At 51.3% G+C, this 10780-nt stretch overlaps 1 non-coding gene across 1 annotated transcript; it reads left to right on the forward strand.

The window, feature by feature from the left end:
• Positions 1 to 10048: 10048 nt before the first annotated feature.
• On the forward strand, positions 10049 to 10131 carry TRNAL-CAG (transfer RNA leucine (anticodon CAG)). The gene has a single exon. It is a non-coding gene; the product is annotated as a tRNA-Leu (tRNA).
• Positions 10132 to 10780: the final 649 nt, after the last annotated feature.

The raw sequence follows: 10780 nt of genomic DNA on the forward strand, positions 1-10780 counted from the left end.
GGCATTAAAAACCCAGTGTCTCAGTTATGGGGATGCTGTTGGACCGAATTCAGCCTGGTATCTTGACCCTTTTATGTAGGTTTAGGAAAGAACCATAGAAACACTTGCACATTCTTTCCACTGGAATGCCAGGGGTTGATAGATGGTCCTCTTCTGCATGCCCAACCCAGCCATTGCAGCTTTGTCCTTATGCGTGAGACACTTCCGGTAGAGTTAGAGACCAGGCATGAACGGCCCAGAGTCTGGCTAAGGGGGAAATTCCGAATGAAAGTGAAATAAGCCAGCGAGGAGGAAGATGAAATTAAACCTTGAAATAATTTTAATCTTGGGAACATCTCCTTGCTTGAGGGATTTCCTGCTCTCCAGGTTAGGGGATGCTAGTATCTCCTGTTGCCTTTGGGATTGCAAGGGTGGGGAAGGGAGCAGGAATCAAAGGAATGTGAAACTCCTCCTGCTGGAGGGTAGGTGAAATGCTACCCAGTGGAGTGACTCTGGGTTATGGGCTTCCTGTGCTAGCACTCCAGTGGCTGGAGTGTATTGATGAGAGCTGAAGTTGAAGGAGGAGCTGTGAGCTGCAGGAAAGGCTGGGTAAATGGTCTATTTGGGAAGGGGAGGAGTGGGCTGTCTGACTGTTCAGCTCTCTGTTGTGTTGCATATGGCTCTAATTCTCTTTTCCTTCCCCAACAGGGTGCCCGGTGGCATAGGCTGGATGTTTCCACAGAGCCATGCGCTTGGTGCATTGGCTTTGCGTTCCTGCGGGGAGGAGGGATGGGGCTGATGTGCTGATGTTTTGTAAGCTGGTTTTACAGGACGTGGGCACTGAGCGGAGGCTGCTTCTGGTCCCTGTTTGTCTGTTTTTGTGTTTTCTCTCAGATGTTTGTTTGACACAGATTTGTTTTAGGTTTTTTAAATGTTTTTGTTCTCTGCTCTGGTGTGCCCAGGTGGGTTAACCCAGTGAGATGGGGGGAGGCGGATGTCATGGGGATTCCCACATACCATCGTAGAAGGACAGGCTAAACTGTCCAGGCAATGAAGGACCCCATCTGCATAGGTCTTGGGGTCATAGAGGATGCATGCTGGGCAACTGGGTGAGTCTGACCAGGCTCAAAGATTTTTCTTTTGTTCTATTTGGGTTTTATTTGTATTGAAATACACCTGCCAGCGTGGTAGAGGGGGGGATGTACAGTGCTCTTTGGAGAGGGTCTGGGGAACTCCCTGTTATTAGACTGGGCAATTAATGACTGTCCCTGGCATGTACAGCACAGAGCTATATTGTTAGCAAGCCCTGCAGGTGCACTGAGCATACCTCTGCTTCCCCCACCCCCATCTGGGGGAAGGGCTGCTCTGTTTAAATTCCTGGGCCTAAATCTTGTTCTCTTGCCTTTTTGTTTGACTTATTTTGTTAAAGGTTGTTTACTTTGTTTTAAAAGCTTGGTTGAGTTTCTTATTGTGGCCTTGGCCAGTGAGGTCAGACAACTGTCCTGTGAAGCAAGGAAGAGCATGGGACTAGTGCTGGGTGGGAAATACCCCCTGCAGTGCTGCCTGTTCCACTGGCCTAGGCGCTGTTTGGAAGAATCCAATGTTCTCCATTGGAAACATCCCTCCTGGGCTGAGTTGTGAGCGGAGGCCTTTCCTGAATCCTGCTAGTGCCTAAGTAGGGGAGGGTCATGGCCGCCATGCTGATGGGAGCTGTTTTTAATGAGGAAATGGTGACCACCTCTCTGAGGCACCAAGGTATTTATGAGCAAGGGACTGTAAGGAAATGGCATTTGGGGTTCTCTGGTCCCCAGTGGCATTGATAGTCCATGCCGCTGTGTATGAATGGTCATTCAGACTCTGACTGAAGGGTTGGGAGGTTCTATTAAAGTAGCCTGAAAGGCAACTGCTGTGTCCTGTCTTCTCTGGAGTATGGTGCCAACAGCCTTTTGGGCCCCCCATATGTGGAATGGATCCTACCTCTGTCACCAGTGTTGGCTTGGGCTCAGGGAGAGGGGTCCTTCTCCACTGCTGGAATGCTGAGTTGCCATCCTGCTGGAGCAGAAGGGCTGGTGGGCTTCCATGTCAGCAGCTACACTCTTCCTTCCCCAAAGCCAGGCCAGTGAGGTCCTGTTCTAGAGTATCCTCTGGTCTAGCCTCTGGCTGCCTAGTCCCTGCCCCCAGCAGCATGAGCTCTGCTCTTCCCACTGCTTTATCTCCAGCACTGGCCTGTCCGCTCACATGGCGTTTGGGCCTTGAAAAGCTCAACCTCATCTCTCCATTAGCTAATGCCTGGGGCTGGCAGGGTTAGGGAGGAGCTGCTGGGGTGTAGGGAGAGTTGCTGGCAGGGGGCAGCCACTGCTGAAGGTAAAGTGGAAGCTTAAATGCTTCAGGGAGCAGTGGCAGGTGCTCAGCCTCACTCCCGGTACTGAGTGTCTCCAGGGTCTGTCTGCTGGTGAGCTGCCCTGGCCTTAAAGAACTTGGGGAGGGGTGGCAGAGGCTCTGCTCCTGAGCTGGAGCTTGCAGGATTTTTGAGAGGGTTTTGGGGGTGACTGCAAAGGCTCAGCTAGGAGTGAAGCACCTGCCTCATGGTGGCTGCTCACGTCCTCTTGAGAAACCAACTGCCCCTTCCTTGGGAGTTCTCAGTTCAGGACAGCTGCACCCATTTCCTCTCCTATGCTCCACTGTGGGCACCTACTTAAGTTCTCTGGCTTCCTGCTGTCACCTCATGGTGGTGGCAGAGACCAGTTTGTGTTCTCCCTCCTGGGGGAGGGGGGTTCCATGCAGTTCCCTGCCTGTACTGTGATATTCCCAGCAAGCCAAACTGCATAAACTGGCCACTGTCTGTGCTTTGCTTCCTCTCCACTGCCTATGCCCGAGTAACTGCCTGCAGTTACACCAAGCTGTTTTTAAGCAAGTACATTTATTCTTAATGTGAAAACTTTTTGAAAACACTAAAAGAACCTCCATGCAAGGTACAGTGCTTCCTGGAGCTCATGCCCACTCCACCCTAGGCCCCTGCTAGCTGTTACAAATTCAGCATCCACAAATATCCCTTTCCCTCTGTTACTAGTTCATAGCTGTCTGATTCAGAACTAGAGCCCAGACTGGGTTGATTGGCCTTTTTATTGATGCAGCTCAGGCCCTTGATCTCCAGCCTCTGCTACAGGTAAGCAGCAGCCTAGCCTCAGGGCCTATGTCTGGCAGGCTTGGTTTTGTGTAAGGGAATTTGCATTAACCCCTCCAAAGTATTTCCCAGGAAACCCACTTCACATTTACGGTTCCAACCTGTTCATTCTCATCTGCCACCTTGTTCAATCTAGTCCTTGAATCCCGCAGCCTCACATCACATGTTCCCCAGTACAGAAACTCCCTTAATTCAATAAGGTTTCCCAAGGATCTGCTGGCGATTGCCCTCTGTCACATTTCCCCTCCCCTCTTTTGTCAAGCTCTTCTGCTGTTATGAGACTAGGGGGTTCCCCCTCTCTTAGTGGTAGGGGGGTGGGCAAGGGATGTACACTGGCATCCTTTGGTGATAAAACAGCCCAGCTGGGACACAGTTTGGCTACTCCATACTGATGAATGTGCTGTCTATGGTGTGGAAAGCCCTGTTGGAGGGCTTGGTGTAGGAGAACCAGAGCAGAATACTCGCCTCTCTGGACTCCCTCCCCTCATCTCTGCCCCAGCTCCTAGTGCCTTCCCATGAGGGTGACCTTTCCCCTATCCTTCCTAGCTGAGTGCTTTCTGGAATGGCTTGTAAACTCTCCATGCAAATGGCTCTTGCAGTTAAGGGACTGTGCTCTCTTTTGTGTGACTCGCTCCTGCAGGGGTGGTGTTGCCTTGTCTCTGTCCCAACCTGTCAGGGTGGTCACAGCTGTCCTCTGCATGAACTGGTGCAGGTAACTGTGTGGTCCCTTGGACCAGTTTTGTCAGAGCAACTCTTCAGTATGTCTCCATGTCTAAGTGCTGTTAGGGCTTGAGATGATGGGAACCACTGGCTTGAATGAACCTGCTCTGGTTCTGTTTTCCACCCTACCATGTGCTTAAAATTCAATGTGTTGGCACCCAAAATCACTGGTCACTCCTGGAATTCCAGGCCTAACTTGACACCTTTTTTTTAATGGGGCCTGACTTTGGACAGGCTGATACCAGGTAACCACACTGAGCCCTTGTACTGCCACCCACCTGTCTGTCACTGGTTTCTGGAAAGGGAGGGAGTAGAAACCCATCCTAGGCCTAGGGCAGGAGAGGAGAGAAAGGGCTGTGTCCAGGCCAGAGCAGCTTGGGACAGTGCGCAAGGCAAGCTGCAGCAGAGGACATACTGGTGGTTTTTCCATGGTGTACAAAGCCTAAGTTTCTCCCCGCCCCCTTGTCTTCTCTCGCCTCCCTCCTCCCCCCCACCCCCAGTATCAGGAAAGCTACAGCCAATGCAGGAGCAGTCAGCTATATAGTGGAAGGTTGGGCTTTTTTAAGCCCTTATGGGAAGGGCCAGATATGTTGATTTTATGAAGTCAAGGGATGGCTGTTTAGTTTAAATAAGTGCTACCAGAAGGCAGTGTGGCATAGCTCCTGGGGCATGGAACTGGGATTTGGGAGTGGGATTCAAGTCCTCCTTCATCCACTGATTTGCTATGTGAGTGCATTACTTAATCTGTTTCTCCTCCCGCCCTTTGTCCAGTTAGAGCGGGGTGGGCAAACTTTTTGACCTGAGGGCCACATTGGGGTTGTGCAACTGTATGGAGGGCTGTGTAGGGAAGGCTGTGCCTCCCCAAACAGCCTGGTCCCTGCCCCCTATCCACCCCCTCCCACTTCCTGCCCCCTGACTGCGCCCATCAGAACCCCTGACCCATCCAACCCCCCTGCTCCTTGTCCCCTGACTGCCCCCTCCTGGGACCCCTACCCCCTATCCAACCACCCTCTGCTCCTTATCCCCTGACCACCTCCTCCCAGGACCCCCTGCCCCTAACTGTCCCCTGGGATCCAACCCCCCCTGCTCCCTGTCCACTGACTGCCCTCCTGACCCCTATCCACATACGCGCCCCCTGGGACTCTCACTCCCAACCCTCCCTGTTCCCCATCCCTTGACAGCCGCCCCCCCCCCCCGAACCTTTGCCCCATCCAACCGCTCCCTTACCTGCTCCCCTCTCCCCTGACCACCTTACCAGCAACAGGAGCTCGCAGCCACGACACCAGGCCAGAACCAGCTGCACTCCCGGGAGCGGTGGGCCAGAGCACGGCAGCGGGGGAGGGGCCGGGCACTAGGCTCCCTGGCCGGGAGCTCGGGCTGGGCAGGATGGTCCCGCGGGCTGTAGTTTGCCCATGTCTGAGTTAGACTGTCACTTGGGCAGAGGGACTGTCCTTTTTGTATATGTTGGGTACAGCACCTAGCACCTGTTCCTGCTTGGGGCTGGGATGAAGTGGGGAATTTAATATTTTGTAGGACTATTGTGTGTGCCTCAGTTTCCCCTGTGTAGTACATATTTAACTGGGGGGAAGATAGCCTGACTCTCTGCCAAGAGTAAACTATGGCTACACTACAGAGCTTACAACGGTGCAGCTGTACCTAGGCAGTGCTGTTAGCGCAGACACTATGCTGCCAGGAGAGAGCTCTCCCATCAACTTAATTACTCCCACTCACCCGAGCAGGGGTGGCTATGTTGGCAGGAGAAGCTCTCCCACTGACATAGCAATGTCCACACTGGTGCTTAGGTTAGTGTAACTAACATCCCTCCAGGGGCTGCTTAGGCCTGGTCTACACTACGGGGTTAGGTTGAATTTAGCTGTGTTAGGTCAATTTTAAAATAAATGCGTCCACACAATCAACCCCGTTCCCTCAACTTAAAGGGCTCTTAAAATTGACTTCTATACTCCTCCCCCGAGGAGGGGATTAGCACTAAAATCAACCTTGCTGGGTCGAATTTGGGGTAGTGCGGATGCAAATCGACGGTAGTGGCCTCTGGGAGCTATCCCAGAGTGCTCCAATGTGACTGCTCTGGACAGCACTTTGAACTCCGATGCACTAGCCAGGTATACAGGAAAAGCTGTGGGAACTTTTGTTTAATTTCCTGTTTGGTCAGCGTGGCAAACTGAGCAGCACAGGTGACCATGCAGTCCCCCCAGAATCATAGAGGGTAGAATGTTTCTATGCTCCCCCTATCATTTCCATCCCTGAGGTTATCGCAGATTAGAAGGTGAAAAAAACACACTGGTGATGACATGTTTTCCGAGCTCATGCAGTCCTCCCGCACTGATAGGACACAGCTTAAGGGATGGAAGCGTTCAGTGGCAGAGGCCAGGAAAGAATTAAGTGAGCATGAAGAGCGGAGGCAGGACGTGATGCTGAGGAAAGCCAGTAAGAGCACAGACCCACGCTGCATCCACTGTATAACTGCCTACCCTCCTCCCCATGTTCAAGAACATGGGGGGGAGGCTCCGGGCACCCAGCCACTCCACTCCAGAGGATGGCCCAAGCAACAGAAGGCTGTTATTCAAACAGTTTGAATTTTAGTGTGGCTATAATAAGCAATGTGGCCGTGTCCTTCCCTCCTCCCCCACGTCACCCGGGCTACCTTGTCTGTTATCTCTTTTTTTTTTTTTTTTTTTTTTTTAATAAAGAAAGAATGCATGGTTTCAAAACAATAGTTACTTTATTTCAAAGGGAGGAGGGTGGTTGGCTTACAGGGAATTAAAATCAACAAAGGGGGCGGGTTTGCTTCAAGGAGAAACACACACAACTGTCACACCGTAGCCTGACCAGTCATGAAACTGGTTTTCAAAACCTCTCTGATGCACAGCGTGCCTTGTTGTGCTCTTCTAGTGGCCCTGGTGTCTGGCTGCTCAAAATTGGACGCCAGGTGATTTGCCTCAACCTCCCACCCCGCCATAAATGTCTCCCCCTTACTCTCACAGATATTCTGGAGCACACAGCAAGCAGCAATAACAATGGGAATGTTAGTTGCACTGAGGTCTGACCTAGTCAGCAAACACCACCAGTGAGCTTTTAAAGTGCGTGAGAGTGAGCTGAGTGGGCTCCATGCTTGCTGGGGTATGGCATCTGCATGGGTAACACAGGAAAAAAGGCGCAAAATGATTGACAGATGGTGCTTTCACAGAGGGAGGGGCGACTGACACCATGTATCCAAAACCACCTGCGACAATGTTTTTGCCCCATCGGGCATTGGGAGCTTAACCCAAAATTCCAATGGGTGGCAGAGACTGCGGGAACTGTGGGATAACTACCCACTGTGCACCACTCCACAAGTCGATGCTAGCCATGGTAGTGAGGATGCACTCTGCCAACTTAATGTGCTTTGTGTGGACACACACAATCAACTGTATAAAATTGATTTCTAAAAATCAATGTCTATAAAATCAATTTAATTTTGTAGTGTAGACATGCCCTTAGTCACACCCCTTAGTGACATAACTTATACCGACATAAACTGTAGTGTGTTCATAGCTTCAGAGATACAACCGTGATCAATGCTGGGCTGCCTGGGGCCCTATGCCCAGGGAGAGGCCCAGAAACAATAGCCACTCCAGTTGTCCATACACTTGGCACCTAGCAACAAAGGGTTGGGGATGGCCCACCCTCTACAGGAAGCCTGTGTGGTGTGACCAACTGGAGAACAAAGGACTGAGGAGAGCCAGGTGCACTTGTTAAGTGTGGGCTGCTGGAGGCAGGAGAGAAGCTTCTGGACTGGGACTAAAGAAGGGGTCAGAGGGCTCGGCACTAACCCACATGACCTATTCTGTAACTTTCTGTTCTCTGGTATCTAAGGGCATTCTATGCTGTGTTCCAGACATCTAATAAACCCTCCTGCTGGCTAAGAGTCACTCCTGCAGTGGGGAGGGGATGCGTTGCTCCCTTTGGGTGTGCCAGTCTCCCTCAGGTGCCCAATCCAGGGGGACTCAGCAGGGAGCTCACGGCATGAAGCAGGGGAGCTGAAAGCTCTGAGGTTTGATCCTAGGAGACAGAGAAGCCAAGAGGCCTCCCCTAGTGGGAGTGTGACCCAGAGGGGGCTGCCATACTGAAGGGGCTCTCTGAACGAACACTGGACCTGTCGATCCGTGACAGGAGCCTCTGACTTTTACTGTAATAAAAACATGCCAGAGTTTTAAGTCTTGCTACACTCCCATCCCCTCTGAGGTTTAAGAGCACGTAGCAAGCTGTAGTCTCTCTGCAAGTGGTAGCATCTTTGTTGCTAATTTATAAAAAGCAAAGAGCTTTTTCCCAATAACTGGTCTATTGCTGCTGACTATTCCTTCTTTCCTTCCCCTTTGTTACTCTTAAGAGTGGTTCTCAAACTTCTTGTATTGGTGACTCCATTCACACAGCAAGCCTCTGTATGACCCCCTTATAAATTAAAAATGGGGGGTTAATTTAACAGGGGCTTGGGGCTGTCAGCCTCACACAGGACCAGGCTTTGGGCTCTTAGCCCCACGGAGCTGATAGCTTGTGATCCCCATGTAACCACCTTGTGACCCCCTGAGGGCTTATGACCCCCAGTTTGAGAACCTCTGCTCTAAGAGCTGTCTTTACATAAAGGGGCAGGTGACTCCCCTGCTCACAACATTTTAATTGATCACTGCTAAAATGTTAAAAGCCCCAGCTGCATGTGCTGCTGTTTCCACACATAGGACCCCAAGTGAGGTATAGCAGGAGGGCAAGTTCCTCGCTCTTGCTGCCTATGTGCTTAGAGTTTAGCTGTCAGTGATTTCTGGGGTGCAGAGTAATCCCAGGTGCTGCACAATGGGTAAAATGTACTGACAAACTAGGTGCTTGTTCTGAAGAGTTCACAGGCCCAAGGGGCTGCAATAAAGAGAAATAGTGAATGAACAAACTCTCAAACGCTCCAGATCATAAGAACATAAGAATGGCCACATTGGGTCAGACCAAAGGTCCATCTAGCCCAGTGTCCTGTCTTCCAGCAGTGGCCAGTACCAGGTGCTCCAGAGGGAATGAACAGAACAGGTATCATCAAGGTCTTGTTGCAATGGGTGCTAAAGGGCAGGCTAACAGAAGATCAGTCAGTGAAGCAAGGCCACTGTGGTTGAGTCTGAAGTCACAAGGTGCTGAAAGCTGGATCTTTACAGGTATTTAGGTGCCTCATGGGATTTTTCAAAAGTGCCTAAGCTGCTGTGGTACCTAAATACCTTTGACAGCCTGACCCCAAATCCTCTCTCGTGGTTTCAAACTCTTGGGCCGATTAGCCAGCCACGGGGCTCTTCCCAAATGCCAGTGTGCCTGTCTCCTGCTGGGTGTTGGGGTGAGGCCTGGCTGTCTTTTGTGCTACAAGTGAGGGCAACGGCAGTAGGTTAAACAAACTGGTACAGCTTTCAGAGTAGCAGCCGTGTTAGTCTGTATCCGCAAAAAGAACAGGAGTACTTGTAAAAAGCAACAGAGGGTCCTGTGGCACCTTTAAGACTAACAGAAGTATTGGGAGCATAAGCTTTCGTGGGTAAGAACCTCACTTCTTCAGATGCAAGCATCTGAAGAAGTGAGGTTCTTACCCACGAAAGCTTATGCTCCCAATACTTCTGTTAGTCTTAAAGGTGGCACAGGACCCTCTGTTGCTTTTTACAGATTCAGACTAACACGGCTACCCCTCTGATAGGAGTACTTGTGGCACCTTAGAGACTAACAAATTTATTAGAGCATAAGCTTTCGTGGGCTACAGCCCACTTCCGAAGAAGTGGGCTGTAGCCCACGAAAGCTTATGTGGGCTGTAGCCCACGAAAGCTTATGCTCTAATAAATTTGTTAGTCTCTAAGGTGCCACAAGTACTCCTGTTCTTGGTACAGCTTTGCCTGGAGTCACAGGGCTGCAAGGACACTGTAAGCTGGGGGGAGCTGGCAGTCAGTTTAACCGCGATGGCTCAAAATAGCCACAGGGTGGCAGCTTACCACAAAACATTGAAACAAACCTTGGACCCATTGCATGCAGCAGGAGGAAGGAGAGGAAATAGCAGGGCGTGCAGCTGGGTAAAAGCAAAGTGGTACAAGTGCCTGGAAGGAGTAGGCCTGGCAAGTAAGCACAGCTCCCCTCAGGAGGATTTTTTTCTCTATAGCTGTCAGGATGGCCGAGCGGTCTAAGGCGCTGCGTTCAGGTCGCAGTCTCCCCTGGAGGCGTGGGTTCGAATCCCACTTCTGACAAATGCACTTTTTATTAAATCCACTCCTAAAAGCAGCCTAGAAAGTGGTAAATGTCTCGCATAAGCTGCTGTGCCTGTGATATTATATAGGGTGCAGCCTTTTTCTGTATTCCACAGCCAGGTATTCCAGAGACGGGCAGCATCCCTCGCCTAATGGCAGGCTAGGAAAGCTCGACTGCACAGAGGAGAGTGAGGACGAGCCAGCCTTTGACCCCTCCCCCCCCAGCACAGCCACTGCTCACACTGCCTACATCAATCAGTGATGTTAAATAGAAATTCACACTCCCAAAGCCTCAGGAAAGGCAAATGCTGAGGCCTGAAGCTGTGTGACTATCACCATGTCTTGAAGCTAGGAAGCAGAGCCAGGTTCTGCCCCTCTGGCCAGTACAATGCTGCCAGGGTACCTGGAACAAATCCAAGGAAACCCTGGGAGTGCTGGCTCAGATGAGCTATTCTGCTCTGTGTGGCCACTAGGAGGCACTAGGCTGGGTCTGAGTCTAACTTTCTGAGTGAAGGCCATTCTAACCAGCAAGCTGTGCCTCCATCTCCTGGGATCCTGCCCCCAACTCTGAGCTTCATGGTCTGCCCCCACCTTGCTCTGCTGCCTCTGCCCCCCAGAAGCAGCAGGAAAGGGGCACAGGGTACTTGGC

Source organism: Emys orbicularis, chromosome 8 (assembly GCF_028017835.1).
Source record: "Emys orbicularis isolate rEmyOrb1 chromosome 8, rEmyOrb1.hap1, whole genome shotgun sequence".
Lineage (NCBI taxonomy): Eukaryota > Metazoa > Chordata > Testudines > Emydidae > Emys > Emys orbicularis.